The following is a 19961-nucleotide window of genomic DNA, read 5'->3' as shown; positions in this document are numbered from 1 at the left end:
ACTGTGCTAATCTCCTTCCAGACTTGTCTCCCATTTCCTGCTATAAATCCATTGCTGTCTTGAAATTGAACTACTCACCACCCCCCAAACCCACTTCCGTGCTGTCCCACGTGATTCACACCGTTACCCCATCCCCCCTCCCAGAAAATCAGAGTCCGGGAAACCAGCCAGGAAGCTGTCGCAGTGATTCAGGTGTGTGATGATGGCCACAGGGCGAGGCTGGGGAGCGTGGGACTGCAGAGGAAGACAGAAACAAAGGCAGTAGTAACAGATCCTCCTGACTGATTCATACAGGTTTCAAAGGAGAGCAGAGATCAGTCAAAGGGAACTCATTGAGTTTTAGGCAGTGAATAGAATTCTTTCCCCATAACTGATTATTCCACATCTTTGTAATTGTTGGAGGTTCATATTTATTTTATACTTCCGGTGTAACCTAGGACCACATATATTTAATAATAATTTCTCGTGGTTATTTAGTTTTCCTGGGCTTCTTCCTTGCATACCTGTTATTAAACTTTTGTTTGATTTTTCTTCTGTTTAAAAAAATAATGATTTCTTTATACTTCAGGTCAATAATACATACTTATTTAAAATAATACCAGCAGAGCAAAATACTTTTAGGTCTCCAAGGAGATAGAAGTCTTCAAGATATACTCTAAAATATCATTACGGAATTAAATATGCTGCTTTCCATATAAACTATACGCATTTAATAAGAATTGTTTACTTCATTACCAGACTGGTTTGGAGAACAAGGAAGGTGAGATTACCTGAGACCAGCTCAAGAATGTTACAATCTACAGCCTCGGCACCCACAGAGTAACCTAACCATTTCAGGCTCAAGTTTACATCCTCAGGGTAGAAAACTGGAATTAGCAGGAAAACCAGATCCCTGGTTCCCAGATCAGTACTTCTTTCTCCAGAAGGAAAATCTACTAAAAAGACAAATTTCAATTGGAAAGCTGTTTGGTGGGCATGGAATCACACCTCTAATCCCTCAGCACTCTAATCCTATCTGCCATAAAACACACACACACAAATCAGTCCTTTCTACCTTTACCACCACTACCCTAGGCCAAAGCCACCATCTGCTCTTGTCAAACTTCTGGAATAGCTTCCTTACTTGTCCCTTAATGGTCAGTTTTATTCTTTTGGAATTGATTCTCCACTCAGCACCCAGAATTATCCTATCAAAAATAAGTCACATCATAGATAGTAGATAGTGAAGTCACTCAGTCATGTCCAACTCTTTGGGACCCCATGGACAGTAGCCAACCAGGCTCCTCCATCCATGGGATTTTCCAGGCAAGAATACTGGAGTGGGTTGCCATTTCCTTCTCCAGGGGATCTTCCTGACCCAGGGATCGAACCCGGGTCTCCCTCATTGTAGGCAGACGCTTTACTGTCTGAGCCACCGGGGAAGTCACATCATATGCCTGCCTAAAACACCCCAATAGCTTTTGACTTCTTAGAATAAAATCCAGACTCCTTATCATGGTCTTCAAGGTGCTACACGAGCTGACCATTGCCTACCTCTCGATCTCATCTTCTACCACTCCTCCTCTTGATCTTTCCACTCTAACCAGCTGACCCCCGTGATGTTCCTCAAACATGCTAAACTCACACTTGAAGCCTTCTCGTGTGGCTTTTATTTTCCTAGTGGAAGAAAATGCTTGATCAATGAACACAGATATCTGGTTTATCTGTTACTGTTCTCATTGTATGTCAACAAATAGGCTTTCTGATGTGTACATTGATCTCTCTTGAGTCTGGTTGTGAGAATCTTCTCCCTGAGCCAAGACAGAATTTCTCAGCCCACCAAGCTAAGAGACAGCTTCATGAGACCCAGACCCTCTGTCTGTCCCACTGAAGTTCTACTGGCCTGAATGGCCTTGCCTAGGACACAACTTAGTGACTGAACTGAAGCATCCAGCTGCCCTTCCTCAGCAGACATTCTGCCTTTTTAAACTTGCCTCTTCAAACTTGCCACAATGTGCAAATGTTTTGCCTTCAAGTGTTTTTTTTCTTTAAATAATAACACTAAAACTGATTAGCAGGATGTTATTCAAAGTGGATGAGCAAGTTGAGCCAGTGAGGCTCTTCTGCACCTTTGGAAACTCAATCTTGTAGCTATGTGTAGGATGGATTGGGAGGGAGTAGGATGGGGAGATGGCTGAATGCTGGATATAAGTTCACTGCAATAGCCAAAGTCATGAAAACATGAACTGGGGCAGTAATTATGGAAGGGAAATGAAGGCATGCAAGGGACTGAAGACACAGTCTTTTAATTTTTTTAATTGTATCACTCCTTTGTGTAGACTTCAGAGGCTGCCTGCTGTTTATAACTCTATCAAGTTCAAGTTCTCGTGCAAGATTTTTTATCTGATTTCATTCTGTCTGGCTGGTCTGATTTCTCAGGTGATAGTAAACCCACTGGAGGCAGGGACCACACTTTATATTTCTGTATACCTACAGGGCTTACCACAGCAGAAATGAATAGTGAATACTTGCTGGTTAATTGAACCAGAGTCAAAATCTCCTCTACCCTTTGCACAGGCTCCCCAATCTTTTTTTCTCTATGATTTGTTTCCAGCTTTCCTTGATTTACTGAGAGGCATTTCAGCTCTGAGTTAAGATTTTAAAATGTATACTAATGCTTTAACATATAAGATCCTATGTAAATTTTATTAATTGTGGTGGTATTTATGTCTCCTTGCTAAGGAGCTTATGATCTGGCACATGACCAAGAAGTATGTCAGAATATGTTAACTCTAAAATGTTTTTGGGGTGGAAAGGACCATAAAACCCCAGCAGGCAGTAATTTCTCAATAATTTGATAATCTGTATTCTTATTTTGAGATTAATCCTGAAAAGTAGTTACAGTAAAGTTTATTATTTAGTGCTTGGGAAAATGGTCTATGTCTAGTTTTATCTATTACTATATGCTTTTGTAAGGCATTCACCAAACTATTAACAGTGTTTGCCTGTGGGAAGAAAAATGGCATTGGAAGGGGAGCAAGTTGAACAAAAAACTTTCATCTTTTCATTGTGTATTCTTTTACATTTTTTGTATGTTTGAGCCTGTATTTTGGTATTTCTTTTATTATTTAAAATTACATATATTATTAAATTCACATTTTATGAAATTTTAGGTCAATATCTCAAGGTCTCATGCCACAAAGATAAAAAGAGGGTGAGGACTAAATAAATTGCCTAAAGAGAAAATTGATGAAGCAAATACATATCCAAGTAGGTCTGCCTCTCAACACATCAATCAGATAATTAGGTCAGATCAAATCAGCCTCACTCTGTGGAAGGATATGATCTCATTCTTCGGGCCTCAAAGCTGCAGAATCTCATGTGCCTATCTCGATGTTCCCTCCTTGTTCTTTGAGATGTCAGCGGACACAAGAACCAGAATATTTCCAAAATCTGGCTGCGAAAAAGGTCACGTGTATGTTCTAGGACAATGACCCGTTAGATATCATTGCCAACTTTAAATCACTTTCAGAAGGTCCTGGAAATACAGCAGTATCTGGAAACACTAGAAATACCTGGAAATACAGCAGTATCTCCATGTCATTTACCATAAGTGTATTAGATCCAGAGGAACCGTTCTCAAAATTGACTACTTTAAAGTTTGACAAACTGCATCATAATATATTCATTTTCTTGGCTTATATGTTCCTGTTTTTTTAATACCTTAAATTCATCTGAAATTAAAATTAAAAATAATTTGTTGCATGTTTTTATTGTTAATAATAGAAGTAATATAAGTAATAACATTTTAGAACGTAGATTTACTTAAATGAAAATCCCAATATTTCCCTTGGTAATAGACCTCATTCTTTTCTTCCTAAAATTAATTTAAACTTAGCAAATTCTTAATATCATGCATAGTAATTAGGTGAGAGCCAATATTTTCTTAACATCCTTATAAGAAGACTGACTTTGAAATGAGGCCTAGTTTATGAGTTTGGAAACGTTTTTGGAAAAATGAGAACTATGCTTGGGTTCTCTGCTCAATTAATGTTCTCGGATTTCATGTTTTCAGTCTATTCAACAATATTTAATTGACAATTAACTTTTCTCAGAGACCTATATGCAAGTGAAGCTGGTTTACTTGACTATAGTACAAGTCTGGATATTTCAAAATCTTTCCAGAAGAGCTGATCTAGTGCTGGTGTCAACCTTTTTTCTTTATTATTTCCACTCTCACACGGGTACAACACATCCCAATAATAGAGCTACCAAAAGGCATCTCTACTTATTGTCTTTGTTGAACGCTTATTGGCTGAGAAGACAACAGATGCTCTATACAGCTGAGTAACAGAAACTCAAATGGCTCACTGAAAACAAACGGTATTCATGGGAGAAATAGGTATGTTTTGTGTATAGAGAAGAAACTTGCTTCAGTAAGTCATTCTCTAAGCTTCCTGTGGGTAGTGCATTTTATATACATCTTTTCCCAGTGCCCTAAAAACTATGTCTCAAGCTAATCATATGAACTTTTTGATTTGCCTTAGGGTGCCACAGAATTGAAGTGGCGAAATTTTGTTTCCATGACCCCACAATTCCACTCCAATGCACATAGCCAAATGAATCGAAAACAGTCCCTCAAATACTTCTACATGAATGCTCATAGCAGTACTGTTTACAATAATCAAAAGGTAGAAACCCCAAGTCCACCAAGGATAAGCACATGACGGTGTATCCCTACTGTAGGAAATCCTTCAGATATAAAAAGAAATTATGTAAATACTATATCCACATGCCATATGTGGGTAAAGTTTTAAAAGATTATGTTAATTGAAAGAAGCCAGACATAAAATGTCACATATTATATGATCCCATTTATGTGAAATAGCCAGGTGAAAGTGAAAGTCACTCAGTCATATCCTATCTTTTGCAACCCCATGGACTATACAGTTCATGGAATTCTTCAGGCCAGAATACTGGAGTGGGTAGCCTTTCCCTTCTCCAGGGGATCTTCCCAACCCAGGGGTCAAACCCAGGTCTCCTGTATTGCAGGACGATTCTTTACCAGCTGAGCCACAAGGGAAGCCCAAGAATACTGGAGTAGGTAGCCTATCCTTTCTCCAGCAGATCTTCCCAATCCAGGAACTGAACCAGGGTCTCCTGCATTGCAGGTGGATTCTTTATCAACTGAGCTATCAGGGAAGACCTCAATCAGAAACAGAAAGCAGATTGGTGATTACTGAGTGAGGCTGGGCGGTGGGCGGAAATGGGGAATAACTTAATGGGTATGAGGTTTTATTTTGGAACTGTCTTGGAACTAGAAAGAGGTGGTAGTTGCACAACATTGTAGATGTATTACATGTCACTGAAATGTTCATTTTGAAATGGTTAATTGTATGTTATGTGAATTTCACCTCAATAGAAAAAAGCAGAAAAACAAACAAAAAAACCTTTATTTCCAAGGGTTTCTGATTAGAGGTTGTAAGAGGTAACTGCAGAATGTTGGTAGGTAATTTGGACATCAGGTTCCTTTGATTTAAAGTAGGAATGAGGAGTTTAAAGGATTTGATGTGTCTCCCTAACACATCACTCCGTTCTCATAGGTATTGCACCCAAGGAATACGAGACCCTTTCTCTTCTGAAAGGGCTGGTGCCAGAAGGGACTAGGGCTTTGTCCCTAGTCGGTAGTCAGTGGATGCTGTAGAAAGGGAGTCTGTCATTACTAATCATGCTGCCCCTTCCCTGGAGTATCCTTCTTAGCATGTCTGATGCTCTATTAACAATGTGGAGTGTTCAAGAATAACAATCATATTTGAACAGGAACATTTCCCAAAGTATTGCTCTGTTAGACATTGACCCCCATAAGATGGTCTTCCATTCAAAAACAGCATCTGTGGTCAAATGAGCCAGAAACCACTATATTCTATATCTCTTCCTCAATGTCCATGATGTCTACTACCACACAAAGAAATGTGAGGACACCTGTAGTAAAGAAACCTTGTGAGCTCCTGACTTTCCCAAAGTATCTCGGTCACAGAACCCTTCTAAAGTGGAAAGCATAGTACTGGGTGTGGGAAATGTTCTGAGTTAGTAGTCTGATCTGTTTAGGATGATTGTTCAACTCTTGAAAAGTCATATTAAATAAAATCATAGATTATACGGAAGATTAAAGTAGTGATATTGAAACAGCAGGATGCTATGATCCTTGCACAGTCCCCCATCCCCTCTACCAGCCTTTTGTCTGTGGAAAAACTTTAGCCAAAGAATAAGTTTAATCAGAAAAGTGAGAAAATGCAGATACAAACAGAAAATAGTCAAAGGAGACCAATTAATAATAATGTCATTAAGCATAGTCAAGGACCTTTAGTTCCGTCTCAAGGACTGTAGATAATAATCTGAGCCATTATCCCGTGAGTTGATCTTATAGATACTGAAACCCCCACCAGGTCGAAGAAGTTAACATAATGAACAGACTGTAGCCATGACATAAACTGCCACAATTCTGAGAACTGGCTTCAAGAAAATGGGCACAAACTGACCCTGGAGCTGAAGATTAACTGTACCTAAAACAATCAAGATGATGCTGGTCAGACCACTGATGACCAACTTCAAGATGACTGTCAGAATTGAACTATGCTGATTCTGCATAGAGCGTCCTCGTCTGTAAAAGTTCTTGCCCCCTGATTGTCAATGGGAGGGGTTGAGGGAGTCGGCCTTTGAACAGGCATCCACCGTCCCACCCCCCTCAACCTTGGTTGCCTGCTTCCAAAACAAAGCAAACTTTCCTTTCCACAAACCTGGCCTCTTTAATGGCTGTTGAGTGGCAAGCTGCTGGACCTGGGTTCCGTAACAGTATGTTAGCTAGCAAGGAAGACTCTAAATCTTCTTACTGGTCTGGTTTACCCCTGCCTGGCTCTGCAGGCGATAACCTTTTCTCATGGGACTGACTCATCAAAATGTTGCATGGCTTTGCTGATTAAACACCTGAGAATCAGCTTGAAACTGCAGTTATGTATAAAAATACTTATCAACCACCAACCTCTATTAAATGCAGTAATGGCTGCAAGCTGTTGAAAATAAGAATTTTATTCAAGGCTGAGTGCAGGTGTGATAGAATACAGAATTCTCAATTAAAAGTAGAAAAAGATTTGGCTCTACTTCCCTCCCAACTGACTTTGCTCCTTCTTCATCCTTTTAAGATTGTCAAAGCAGTTTAAAGTCTTGATAGAACAGGTTAGACAACTTCATGGAAATTAATTAGCACTGGTAACAGCGGCAGGTGCTGTTAGGCCAGTAGCTTCTTGAAACAAAATGTTTGCGCTTAGTCATTAAAATGTTTTACTAAGTGTCAGTATTGATTCATGTTTTTGGCAGCACATTAAGGGTTCTTTCTAAATTCCAATGTGGAAGGGATCTGTTGGCTTAGCAAGTTCTCCTCCCTGGTGTACTGTGATTTTCCATGCTGTCAGGTAAGCAAAATTTTTCTCAATACATGTGATCACTAATGAATTGATGATGACATTCGATTATTATATTTGGTGGTTCCAAGTCCTTCTGCCAATCTGGTGTGTATTGTTGGATGGGCTCCTGAGGGGCTCCAAAGTGGGCAAATAGCAGTAACCACTGGTTTGGCACAGAACAAGGCATGTTTGCTGCATTCTCAGCCAGGCGTCAGAGAGGAAAGTTTAGAGGTAATTGTGAGACCATTTTTAGGAAGACTGTCTTCCATCTCGGAGAAGGCAATGGCACCCCACTGCAGTACTCTTGCCTGGAAAATCCCATGGACAGAGGAGCCTGGTAGGCTGCAGTCCACAGGGTCGCGAAGAGTCAGACACGACTGAGCGTCTTCACTTTCACTTTTCACTTTCATGCATTGGAGAAGGAAATGGCAACCCACTCCAGTGTTCTTGCCTGGAGAATCCAAGGGATGGGGGAGCCTGGTGGTCTGCCGTCCATTGGGCAGCACAGAGTCGGACACGACTGAAGCAACTTAGCAGCAGCAGCAGTCTTCCATCTATCTTAGAAACTATACAAAATTAAGATATCTCCGAGGAAGAAACTTAAAATATATGTTTTTCCCATTAATTCATTTCATCCACTCTCTTAAAAATAATCTCCTTTGTACAATTATTTTGCATCTAATTTTGCCAACCTATCACTGCCTAAGGAACAAAATAAAAAATAAACTCAAAAGACTGAAACCCAGCAAAATATTGGTTGATATTTACATTAGCAAATTAGAATTAGATTAGAGTGAAAAGATTCCTGCTAAAAATAAGACCTGTGAGTTTGGGGCTACCTGAAAAAGACTTTTCCTACTCTTCTTTCCTGGAAAACTCTTATTTGTTCTTTAAAATCAAACAAATGTTACTTGCTTTATCAAACCATCCCTAACCTCCAGGTAGATACAACCCTCTATAATTCTGGATTTATGTCTTTACTGTTGCACTAAAACCATTTTAATTATTTGTTAATATACTTCCTCCCTCTACTAGCTTAGGATGCCCACAGAGGGTAGGAACTATAACTCGTTGAACACAAATTTATTGAATAATACTATGTGCCAGCAGGCTCAGATGGTAAAGAATCTGCCTGTAATGTAGGAGACCTGGGTTCAGTCTCTGGTTGGGAAGATCCCCTGGAGAAGAGAATGACTGCCCACTCCAGTATGCTTGCCTGGAGAATTCCATGGACAGAGGAGCTGGTGGGGGCTGCAGTCCATGGAGTCACAAAGTGTCAGATTCAACTGAGCAACTAACACATTCAAGACCACAGTATTCATCTTTTCATTCCCAGCACTTAGGATGTGCTGTCCCATCCCTGACTACTCAGTAATGAGGTGCTGAATAATTGAATAACCGAGTTAACAAGTTAAGGATAAACGAATAAATTGATTCTATTGTGTAATGTAGAAAAGGTACCAGTTTTAATTAAGTTTCCCAATTTACAGGCAGAATCAGTACAGACAGAGGTTAACTTCCTAAGGAGAGCAGGAACTGTCATTCTGCTAGAGGCACAGTGGTTCAATTCCTGGTGGGCCTTTAGGGTTTAAAGAGACCAGAGCTATAAGGTGGTATAACTGGGAGATGGCAGTCCTAGCCTGGTCTCTTCTATGTGCTGAAGCTCCACCCTGTTCTGAAATAAAGACAGCTGGCTAAATTAGGAAAATTGCCAGGGCTCCCATGCTAATAACAAGAAAGGATGGGGTGAAGGGAAAATGGACCAAAGACTAAAAAATAATACAAATGAGATATTTAAAAGACTGTAGGGTTTTCCCATTACTGTGATATGCTTTTTGCAGAATCCCTAAGTCCTGTTATTTTTTTTTTTTTTCTCTTACAGTATTTCCCTCCGATATTCTGTCTCTCTTCGTAAATAGTGTGCTAGGTTCCATATAGTTGTTGAAAATCATTTTGGACTGCAGGGAGTATGTTTCCAAGGTAAGCCTGAGCCATCCTCAGCCCTGAACTCACTCATCAGCAGTTTGCCCAGGCAGGCAGACAGTCTCCCGGGCTAGTTCAGACAGGCTGCGATGCCTTGGAGTTTCACACTTGAGGTGAAGACTTGGTGAATGGAGGCTGATCCAGTCCCAAGAGCAAGTGTGATTTCTGTGGTCAGTTTTGGCATGAAGGAAGAGAGACAAGAAAGAAAATTATTAATCTTGAGTTCCTGGTCAATTCCCTTGCCTATTTTCTGCCTGGTTCTTCCAATCCCTTACCAGTCTCCTGAGGCTAACTTATGGTCAGCAAATGACATGTTTTGTATTTTAACCTTAAGAGAAAATAGAGACCATCAGACATCTACATTTCTCCTTTCCATATTATGCAAGTCCTCACCTATCATTCTCCACTTTCCTTATCTCAGAGGAAGAGGATGTGTTCATTTGCTGTAGAACAAATTATCCCCAAATTTAACAGTTTAAAAGAATGTTTATTTTCTCACAGTTCCCATGAATTGGGAATTTTGAAGTAGCTTAACTGGAAGAGCCTGGCTCAGGGTCTTTCATGAAGTTGCAGGCAAGATGTCAGCTCGGGCTTTACTCATGTGAAAGCTTGACTGGGGCTAGAAGACCAATTTCCAAGATGGATCATTCACCTGGCCCTTGGCAGAAGGCCGGAATCCCTTACCACATGGGCCTCTACACTGAAATGCTTTCATGTTCTCATGAAATAGCAGCTAACATTCCCCAGGTTGAGTAATCCAAAGAACAAGTATGGACGTCACATCACCTCTTACAATTTACTCTCAAAGTTTCACGTCATCACTCCCACTGCATTCTATTAGAGGCGATACACCAAGTACCGCCTACACTCAAGGGGAGGCTAATTAGGCTCCATTTTTTGAAGGAAGGGGAAATCAAAGAATTTATGAGTATTTTTTAGAACTTCCACAGAGAGATCCCTCTTCCTTTTCAGGGCTAATTCCTCCACCTATGAACTTGATTCCATACTTTCCCACCTGCATTTCACTAACTGATCGTGTTCTTTCTTTTCTTAAAATGTTTTTTTTTTTTTTTTCTGTCTTTTTATTTTGGCTCTGCTGGGTCTTAGTTGCAGCGTGCAGGATCTAGTTTCCCAACTAGGGACTTGAACCTGGGCCCTCACGCATTGAGAGCACAGAGTCTTAACCACTGAACCACCAGGGAAGTCCCTCAACTATGTTCTTGATTAACTTCTTAATAGTAGGTCCTGTTTATTGAGCATTTACTATGTCTAGGCTGCAGTGTCAAACACTTCATTAAATGAATAATCTCACTTAATATAAAATATACAACTCCATGAAGAAGGGGAATGATTACCCTGCTTTTACAAACAAGTAGACCAGGGTTCAGAAGGTTTAATCGAGATGTCCAGTGTCAGATCACTCGTAGGTAGGAAAGTGGCTACTTAAGCCCAGCTCTGACTGGCTGCATAGTTGTGCTGTTCTCCACTAATCTACTTGATACTGCTCCATGTGGACTTTTGATCTCTGCCTCTCCATCAGTTGCTTCTTCTCAAAGAGGCTCAATTCTTCCTCATATAAAAATTACCTTCCTTCATGTCCTGCCTCATTGAGGCTTTATCACATATGCCCATCTGTAAAGTAGTGGTCAGCAAACACTTCCTCACTCCCATTTTCTCCAACTCACAACTATCCAGGCCTGCACTTACTTAGTAAAATGGAGTAATCAATGACTTCCTAATTTCCAAAGCCAGTGCTTCCTCTTCAGCCCGCATTTTGCTGTATTTCATCAGTTCTAAGATGCACAGTGTAATACTTCTGAAATCTCGATGTCTTAAAGGCAATGGCACTTAATATGTGATAGAATAAATTTCCTTGCTGCTCTTTAATTTCATTGCCTTATCCTGGAAACTCCCCACTCTCAAGTCAGACATCCCTGTGAGCAAGCTCTCCTCTTTCCCTTCCATTGGCTCTCCTTCATTGTCATCAGCTCCTCTTCCCCAGACACCCCTGAGAGTGGTGTAGATAATTTGGTGGAATAGGACCCCAAAATATCTTTGGCATGTTTTGAACTGAAAACAATCAGAGTCCAAAAGATTCTTTTGGAGAAGAACCTTTGAGAGGCTCCCTAACTTCCTAAAGAATGTAGACAGAGGACCTAGTCCAGGAAAGGGACTGTCATCACAGATAACTACAGTGTGAAGTAGGTGAACCATAGTGTGAACTAGGTGTATAGACAGGGAGGAACCTGGCAAAGTCTGCTTGTTAAAGTCTCTCTGTGTCCCATTGTCTCTGTGTGGCCCAGCAAACATTTGTTTACCAAACGCTTGCTTTTCCATCTTTAGGTGAACTGCCTTCTCCTCCTTTGAGGTCAGAAACCACAACCCCAACATCCTCTTTTGTCTTTAGCTAAAGGTGGTTTTTACTGTGAGGGTTTCAGTCATTTAAGAAAGTTATTCAGTTTTCCTGAGCGCTCCCATGTGTACATGTTATTAAACTTTTGTTTGATTGTCTCCTTAATCTGTCTCATGTCAATTTAATTCTTAAACCAACCAGAAGAACCTAGAAGGAGGGAAGAAAATTTCTTCCTCCCAGACAGTGGTGACTCATCATTTTTATGTTAGGCTTTATTGGGTAATCTACTACAAAATCTTCTATACCACACCTATGGTAATAACCCCAAATTACAGCTTCGTGGGCTTCCCAGGTGGCTCAGTGGTAAAGAATCTGCCTACCAATGCAGGAGACATAGGAGACATGGGTTCAATCCCTGGATTGGCAAGATCCCTTGGAGTAGGAAATGGCAAACTGCTCCAGTATTCTTGCCTGGAAAATTCCCTGGACAGAGGAGCCTGGTGGGTTGCAGTCCATGGGGTCACAAAGAGTCAGACACGACTGAGCAACTAAGCCTGCATGCACACATGCAATTTCTGCTTCCGCCTCCATATTTCCTTTTAATTAATAACTTACACTTTCGTGTCAGGCAAGAACACTGGAGTGGGTTGCCATTTCCTCCTACAGGGTATGTCGTTTACAAGTACAGCAAACTTGGCAAACATTAACCACTTTCCAGAGTAACTTTCCTGCTTTTATTCCCTATCTTGTTTGTTTTATATTCTCTTACTTTTGAGTTTTGCTCTGCCAAGAAATTGGGCATCCAAAGATTATTTATTCGTCAACTCAATTAGTCCAAGTTCTCAAAGCAAGTTTGCTGCTGCTGCTAAGTCGCTTCAGTCGTGTCCGACTCTGTGCGACCCCAGAGACGGCAGCCCACCAGGCTCCCCGTCCCTGGGATTCTCCAGGCAAGAACACTGGAGTAGGTTGCCATTTCCTTCTCCAATGCATGAAAGTGAAAAGTGAAAATGAAGTCACTCAGTTGCGTCTGACTCTTAGCGACCCCATGGACTGCAGCCTACCAGGCTTCGCCATCCATGGGATTTTCCAGGCAAGAGAACTAGAGTGGGGTGCCATTGCCTTCTCTGTAAAGCCAGTTTAGGCTCTCCATATTATGATTTAGGTTGATGGTAGAGAATAATACAGTCACTGCTGATATCAAAAAGATTTTCAATAGATGATATTATAAAATTGATACAGTCAATGGAAGTGGAGTAACTAATTCTAAGTAGTCTTTAACATCTTCTGAAATTCTTTAACAGCAAATGTTTTTAACAGATATAACTCAGTGTAGTTGGACATACAAATTTCTTATACTTTTATAGTATTAAATGATGACAGGACTTCCCTGGCGGCACAGTGGATAAGAATTCACCTGCCAATTCAGAGGACACAGCTTCAGGCCCTGGTCTGGGAAGAGTCCACATGCCACAGAATAACTAATTCCACGTGCCACATTTATTGAGCTGGTACTCTGGAACCCGAGAGCTGCAGCTACTGAAGCCAGTGTGCCCTGGAGCCTGTGCTCTGCAATGAGAGAAGCCACCAGAAGCAGCAGCTGGTGCACTGCAACTGGAGAGTAGACCTTGCTCGCTGCAACTCGAGAAAGCCCCCACACATGGCAACGAAGACCTGGTTCAAATAAAAATTATTTCTAATGTAAGCTTATCTAAGGAACAAGACGAGTAAAAGATATAGAGAGTCCAGATTAATCAGGATTTCTATAAATAAATCTAGGTCTTTTTTACCCTCTTAAAAACAGAGAAAACATTATTGCTTTCAAATCAAAATTGTCAAACCAGTGTATGGAATTAAACCTTTTACTTTTCTTGAATTCTCTTCTATTAATATTAAAGAATATCAGCTTCTCTAAGTCAAAATCAAAGCTCGTTTACTTTTAAAGTGCAGTTTAGAAATTCTCTCTGGAGGTGGGCAAAGATACACCAGTCCATTTGTTTAGAAGCTATTTATGCCTTAGATTCGTCAGCGTTCTCCAGAGAAACAGAAACAATAGGATGTAGACATATACTGGCAGATTCACTATAAGGAATTGGCACTTGAAACTTCTCACAGTTGTGGCAGTTACAAGTGCAAACCTCCGGCATGGGACAGCACCTGGAGACCCAGGAGCGCTGCTCGTAGATGAAGTCTGAAGACAGTTTGCTGGCAAACTCCCTTATGCATAGGGAGGCCAGTCTTTTGGTCTACTGGGGTCTTCAACTGATTGAATGGGGCCCACCCATGTTATGGTGGGCAATCCAGACTTAATTTTTGTAATTGGAGTGTAGTTGTTCTACAGTGTCATGCACAGCAAAGCGCATCAGCCACATGTGTGCATGTATCCAGTCCTCCTTGGATCTCCTTCCCATTTAGGTCATGACAGTGTTGAGTAGAGTTCCCTGTGCTATACAGTTGATTCTCATTAGCTACCTGTTTTATACATAATAGTGTATATATGCCAATTCCAATCTCTCAATCCATCCTACGCCCCACCCCTTTAGCTCTTGGTAGCTGTACATTTGTTTTCTACAAATCCAGACTTAAACATTAATCTCATTCCAAAACACCCTCCAAGTCAACACAAAATTGACGTTGACATACCCATACAATGAAAAAAATCTTATCAAACTTTCAGGAAAGCTAGACGATTATAGTGGGAGATAGAGCTGAATTTCTACTTTATGATATGCTATTTTCTCATACTTGTTCAGTCCATTTGTAAGTTGAGCTAGGGGTTCAGCTTTCAAGTTTATTTAACACCTTGTTGTTGGGTCACAAAGCTTTCCCTCATGTCTTGATGTTGCTCATTGTATTTACATATTATTCCATGGAACTTCCCTATTTCTTTTGCTAGAGAATGGAGAAGAGTCTTGTACTTAAAACTCTTTCAATGTCTTGGGATGTCATGAAGCTAAAAGATAAGCCAGAAGCAATGATTGTTATTCCATCTGCATTCCCAAAACACATGATTAGACATATTTACACAATTGCTATGCAACTAGTTCGTTAAGTCATAAAAAAGTTTCAATTTTTTCTTTGCCAACATCCCCCCCCACCATTTGATAGCAGATATGTCTGAGTTAGATATAACCTATGGTGTTCACAAATAACAAATTCCTATGGCTAGTTAATCTCTAGTAATTAACAAATCCAAAAAAAAAAAAAAGCTGCCTGAAGGGACTTCTGGGATGCTGGTGTGAGGACCCAAATAAATTTGAAAAAGAACACAATTGACAGATTCATGTCTTCTGATTTCAGAACTTACTACAAAGCGGCAAGACAGTGTGGTCCTGGCATAAAGAAAAACACACAGATCAATAAACTGAGAGTCTAGAAACAAACCCTTGTATTTATAGTCAACTGATTTTCAGCAAAGGTAATTCAGTGGGGGAAAGAACAGGCTTTTCAACAAATGGTGCTGGGACAACTAGGTACTGACAGGCAAAAGAGTGAAGTTGAACTCTTCTCATATCATATAAAAAAATCACCTCGAAACAGTCATAGACCGAAATGTAAGAGTTAACTCAATGCAATTCTTAGAAACACAGTGGTGAGTTCATTACCTTGGGTTAGGCAAAACCTACTAAAGTGTGACTTCAAAAGCACATGTGAAAAAGAAAAAAAACAGATAAAGTGAACTTCATCAAAATTAAAAACTTTTGCGCTTCAAAGGGCATCATCAAGAAAGTGCAAAGAAAATCTACGGAGTAGGAGAAAGCAAAAATCACACAGTACATGAAACAGTGAGCCTTGGATTCTGCCTTTGGGCAAGTTAATTGCCTAAAAAGTATGAAGGAGAACGCTTCCCAGGTGGCGCTAGCCGTAAAGAACCTGCCTGCCAATGCAGGAGACGTAAAAGACAAGGGTTCAATCCTGAATTGGGAAGATCCTCTGGAGAAGGGAACAGCAACTCACTCCAGTATTCTTGCCGAAAGAATCCCATGGACAGAGGAGGCTAGTGGGCTACAGCCCATAGGGTCACAAAGAGTCAGACACGACTGAAACAACTTCACACACACACACACACACCCACCCACCCACCCAAAGAGAACACAAAGAGTCGGACACGACTGAAACAACTTCACACACACACACACACACACACCCCCAAAGAGAACAGTTTGCCCAGAAGAGCAGAAGGGATTTTCAGCTATTTCTTATTCTAGTTCAGGTCCTTATCATCTGCAGCCTGTTAACTGGGTGCCCCATCCATCTGCTCTCAATGCCAAAATTATCATAATAGAACACAGATGTTTGCCATCCCTTTGTTTAACAGCCTGGATGAACCCCACGTTACCAGTAAAATTAAATACAAATGCCTTTAAAAATGGCATGCAAGGCCCGTCATGATCTGGCCCCTATGAAGCCACATTTCCACCAGTGGTCCAGCCCCACCTGCCCTTCCCTGGATCCCCTCACCTGAGTTCCTCCTCTTTCTATCACAGCTCCCTCTACTTGGATGCTCTCTCCTTCTCTGCAAGGAAACCCTCCACTCAGCCTTCTGGTATCAGCTCTTCCATGAAGCCTCCCCTGATTCGCTCAATGCAAATCACTTCCTTATTTGTGTTTCAAAGTACTTCATACGTACTTTTCCACTCCATTACTCAGCATTTACCACACTGTATGGTAATTATCTGACTTTTTGCTCCCACCCTGAGGCCAGTGCAGTTTTTGCTTTTTCTTCGTTCGTTCCAGTGTCTGTCTTATGATTTGGCTTCAAGAACCTTCTCAACAAGTATTTGGTGAATCAACATGTCATCCAGCACTAGGGCACTGATCAGAGTATTCTTTCAGCGCCTATACTAACACTGCAGGTTATTTAAAAACAAAACAAAACAGATTATAGTCTGGCAGAGGTTAAGAGAAGTAAATATGAATATTATAAACTGCAGAGCGAGCCAAAATCTGTAGGAGAATTATGAACCAAATATTATGGTGGTCAGGTGAGGGAAAATGAGTCCCAGAGACAACTCTCTAAAGATTTCCACAGTTAGCGGTGGAGGCCAGGTGATAGTAGGAAAGGGGAGGAGCTGTCTGCAAATTTGATCCAAGCAAATGTTGGCAGATCTCAATAACTTGCAGCAGCAAACTCTGTTTCTGAAGCGAAAAGTCAAGGGTATGAGGGATTTTAGCAAAAGGGGTTTGCTCTCTGGGAACTCCCTCCACTTATACAGACAATGGACCTGGCGTGCTCGATTCTGCTGTCAAGGTGACCTTCCACTTCTGTACCTGGGAAAGGGCAGTTCTCACTGAGACTCCCGTCTGTCCACACTGCAGCAGGAGCTTCCCTACTGTCCCCAAAGCTTTCAGCCTTGGCAGTGGTCAATCCTGGAACCTCTGGACCACTGTCCCTGTCTTGATCTGATATTGCTATAGCTACATTGGCCTGAGGAGAGGGAGAAGCAAAGAAAGCTTCCCTTCTGCAGCTCCCCCCGGCCACTACTAGACTATCAGTCGGAGACACTCCAAGGTTTTGTTGACTGAAAGAAGCAGCCATGGTATAAAAGTTCTGTGTGAAGTTTTCTTTGGGAACCTTACTGAGCTCTGAGCAACTTCTCGGAAGGAGGAGGAATCAGGCTATATATGAATTTGGGCGGGAGCAGGGGGTGGCTGGGAAAAACATACACATGTGTGCTTAGCTGTGTCTGACTCTTTGTGACCCCGAGGGCTGCAGCCTGCCAGGCTAGTCTATCCATGGAATCTTCCATGCAACCATACTGGAGTGGGTTGCCATTTCCTCTTCCAGGGTATCTTCCTGACCCAGAGATCGAACCAGCCTTTCCTGCGTCTCCTACATCTCCTAAGGGACCAGTATATGCCAAGCACAGAATGCTTCCTGTTTTCATCCATCCTGAATTCCCCTCAGGTGCCCTGTCAGTGGACAACTGCAGTGGCTGATGGCTTGATTCTGTTAGAAATGGAATGGCAGGCAATATTTTTTTTCTTTACAGTTCGGTAGTGAGAGATTGGATATATAAATGGACCATAGCCAGACCAAATATAAAAACAGAATTCTGACCCACAGTCCTCAATAACCAGTCCAGGAAGCCAACCTATTATCTTGAAGGCAGACTTCTATCTCTAACAACTAGTCCAAGAAACACAACAATAACTCCTGTAATAATTGGACTCAAATGACCAGAACTTTACTCTCATCTGATAGCCTCTCTAATTTTTGCTACCACTTCCAACTTGGGGCCAATTGGAGAAAGCAAATATGCTCCCCTGACCGATGGAGTAGGAGGCTGTGCTTGTGGTTAGCCTGCCTGTGGCTTCCATGCCAACAGTCTCCAATCAGGACACACCTGGAGCCTTCTTCTCTGCCCACTACAAAACTCTCCCACTTCTCTGCCTGCCTTTAGAGTGTCTGCTAAACCCCAGAGATGTTGGCGGATTTCTTTGCTGTTGCAATCCCTAAATAAATAGCCTTTGCTTGGTCTCAATTGGTTGGACTCTATTTCCACAGTAGAAAAAGGTTTTATAAGCCAGATGCTCAATATTGTTCTAAGAATCAAAGTGGAAAGTGAAAGTGGCTCCGTTGTGTCGGCTCTTTTCGACTCCATGGACTGCAGCCCGCCAGGCTCCTCTCTGTCCATGGAATTCTGTCCAGGCAAGAATACTGGAGTGGGTTGCCCTTCCCTCCTTCAGGGGATCTTCCTGACCCAGGGATTGAATCTAGGTCTCCAGCATTGCAGGTAGATTCTTTACCATCTGAGACATGAGGAAAGCCCAAAGTGGGCTTTATAAATGTTCTCTCATGCTTAGCCTCATTTAGGGTTTCTCAAATGTAACCATCTTCATCCCAGACTGGTCTTGCCCTGGTATCTGTTCCTTCACCCTGAACAGCTCAGTGGAGCATGATAATCCATAGGACTCCCTTTCCCCAGGTATACATTTGGTTTAGAATTATATTACCAAGGAGCTCCAACAGAGGAGCCCAGGGTTGGCATTGGCCCCCCACCCAGGGCAAGGTGAGGTCACAGCTCCCCCCTTCCTTCCCTATGATCTCCCAGCCCCTGAGGGTGACTCTTGGAAGGGAAACCCACAGCTTTTCGTGGTAAACAATGCTCAGAGACAGTACACTGGGGACTCGTGTTGAGGAAAAAGAACATTTTCCTAAAGCAGCAGGATTGGAAAAGAATGTCCTCTTCTATCTTACCTCGCAGAGAAGTTTTCTGTCCACTCTGCCCTCCTCCACAGTCCAGCCTGCCGCTGGTCTTATCCACACTGATATCCTGCTGGCTTCCTTCCCAGAAGCCAAGCCCCTTGCTCTGGGCGTCCTCCCTAAAGAAACGCAGAACCAGAAGGAGCTTGCACAGTTGTTTTTCATTTCTAGTTCGTATCCTTAGGCTCAGCTGTGTCTTCCTATCAGTCTGGATTATGAAGAAAGGGAGTTGATAAAATTTTTTCTCCCTGCCTCCAGAACAATCCACAGGGATGGGCATGTGAGAAAAGGGAGGGGGAGTTTTTCTTGTCAAACTTGTGTATGAACATGAACATACAGCTTAAACCAACTAAGTATTTCTGCTTTACATTAATTTTAAATGTGGTAAAATGTACATAAAATTTCCATTTTCACCATGCTGAGTATACAGTTCAGTGGTGTTAAATACATCCAGGTTGTGCAACCAATGCCTAGAACTCTTTTCATCTTGCAAAACTGAAACCCTGTATCCCAGGGTTAAATAACCCCCCATTCCCCCTCCCCCAGCTCCTGGCAACCACCTTTCTTTTTTTAAAATCTGTTTTATTAAAGTACAGTCAATACTCTCCTACTTTCTGTCCCTGTGATTTTGACTGTTCTAAGTACTGCATGTAAATGGGGTCATACAGTGTGTCTTTTTTGAGACTGGCTTATTTCAACCAGCATAATTGAACCACTCTTCAAGGTTCATCCAGGTTGTAGCATGTGTCAGAATTTAAGGCTGAAAAATAGTTCATTCTAAGTATTTTGTTTATCTGCTCATCTGTCAGTGGACACTTGGGTCGTTTCATCTTTTTGGCTATTGTGAATAATGCTATTATTAATATGGATGCTATTTTCTTTATTCCTTTGTTCTTTACTCTGGCCAGAGTACCTCAGGGTTATTAGGGTGAAAATAAGCAATCTTAAGTTTTTAAATTTATTATATTGTTTTACTCCTGAA

At 41.5% G+C, this 19961-nt stretch overlaps 1 long non-coding RNA gene across 1 annotated transcript; it reads right to left on the bottom strand.

The window, feature by feature from the left end:
• Positions 1 to 5416: 5416 nt before the first annotated feature.
• LOC133246178 (uncharacterized) lies at positions 5417 to 16545 on the bottom strand. The gene is made up of 2 exons (XR_009735935.1): positions 16234 to 16545; positions 5417 to 9587 (listed from the first exon to the last, which is right to left on the bottom strand). It is a non-coding gene; the product is annotated as an uncharacterized LOC133246178 (long non-coding RNA).
• Between the last annotated feature and the right edge of the window lie 3416 nt (positions 16546 to 19961).

This window comes from Bos javanicus, chromosome 4 (assembly GCF_032452875.1).
Source record: "Bos javanicus breed banteng chromosome 4, ARS-OSU_banteng_1.0, whole genome shotgun sequence".
NCBI classification, from domain to species: Eukaryota; Metazoa; Chordata; class Mammalia; order Artiodactyla; family Bovidae; genus Bos; species Bos javanicus.
The sequence above is the reverse complement of the archived record's forward strand: the minus strand, read 5'-3'. Positions and strand labels throughout refer to the sequence as shown.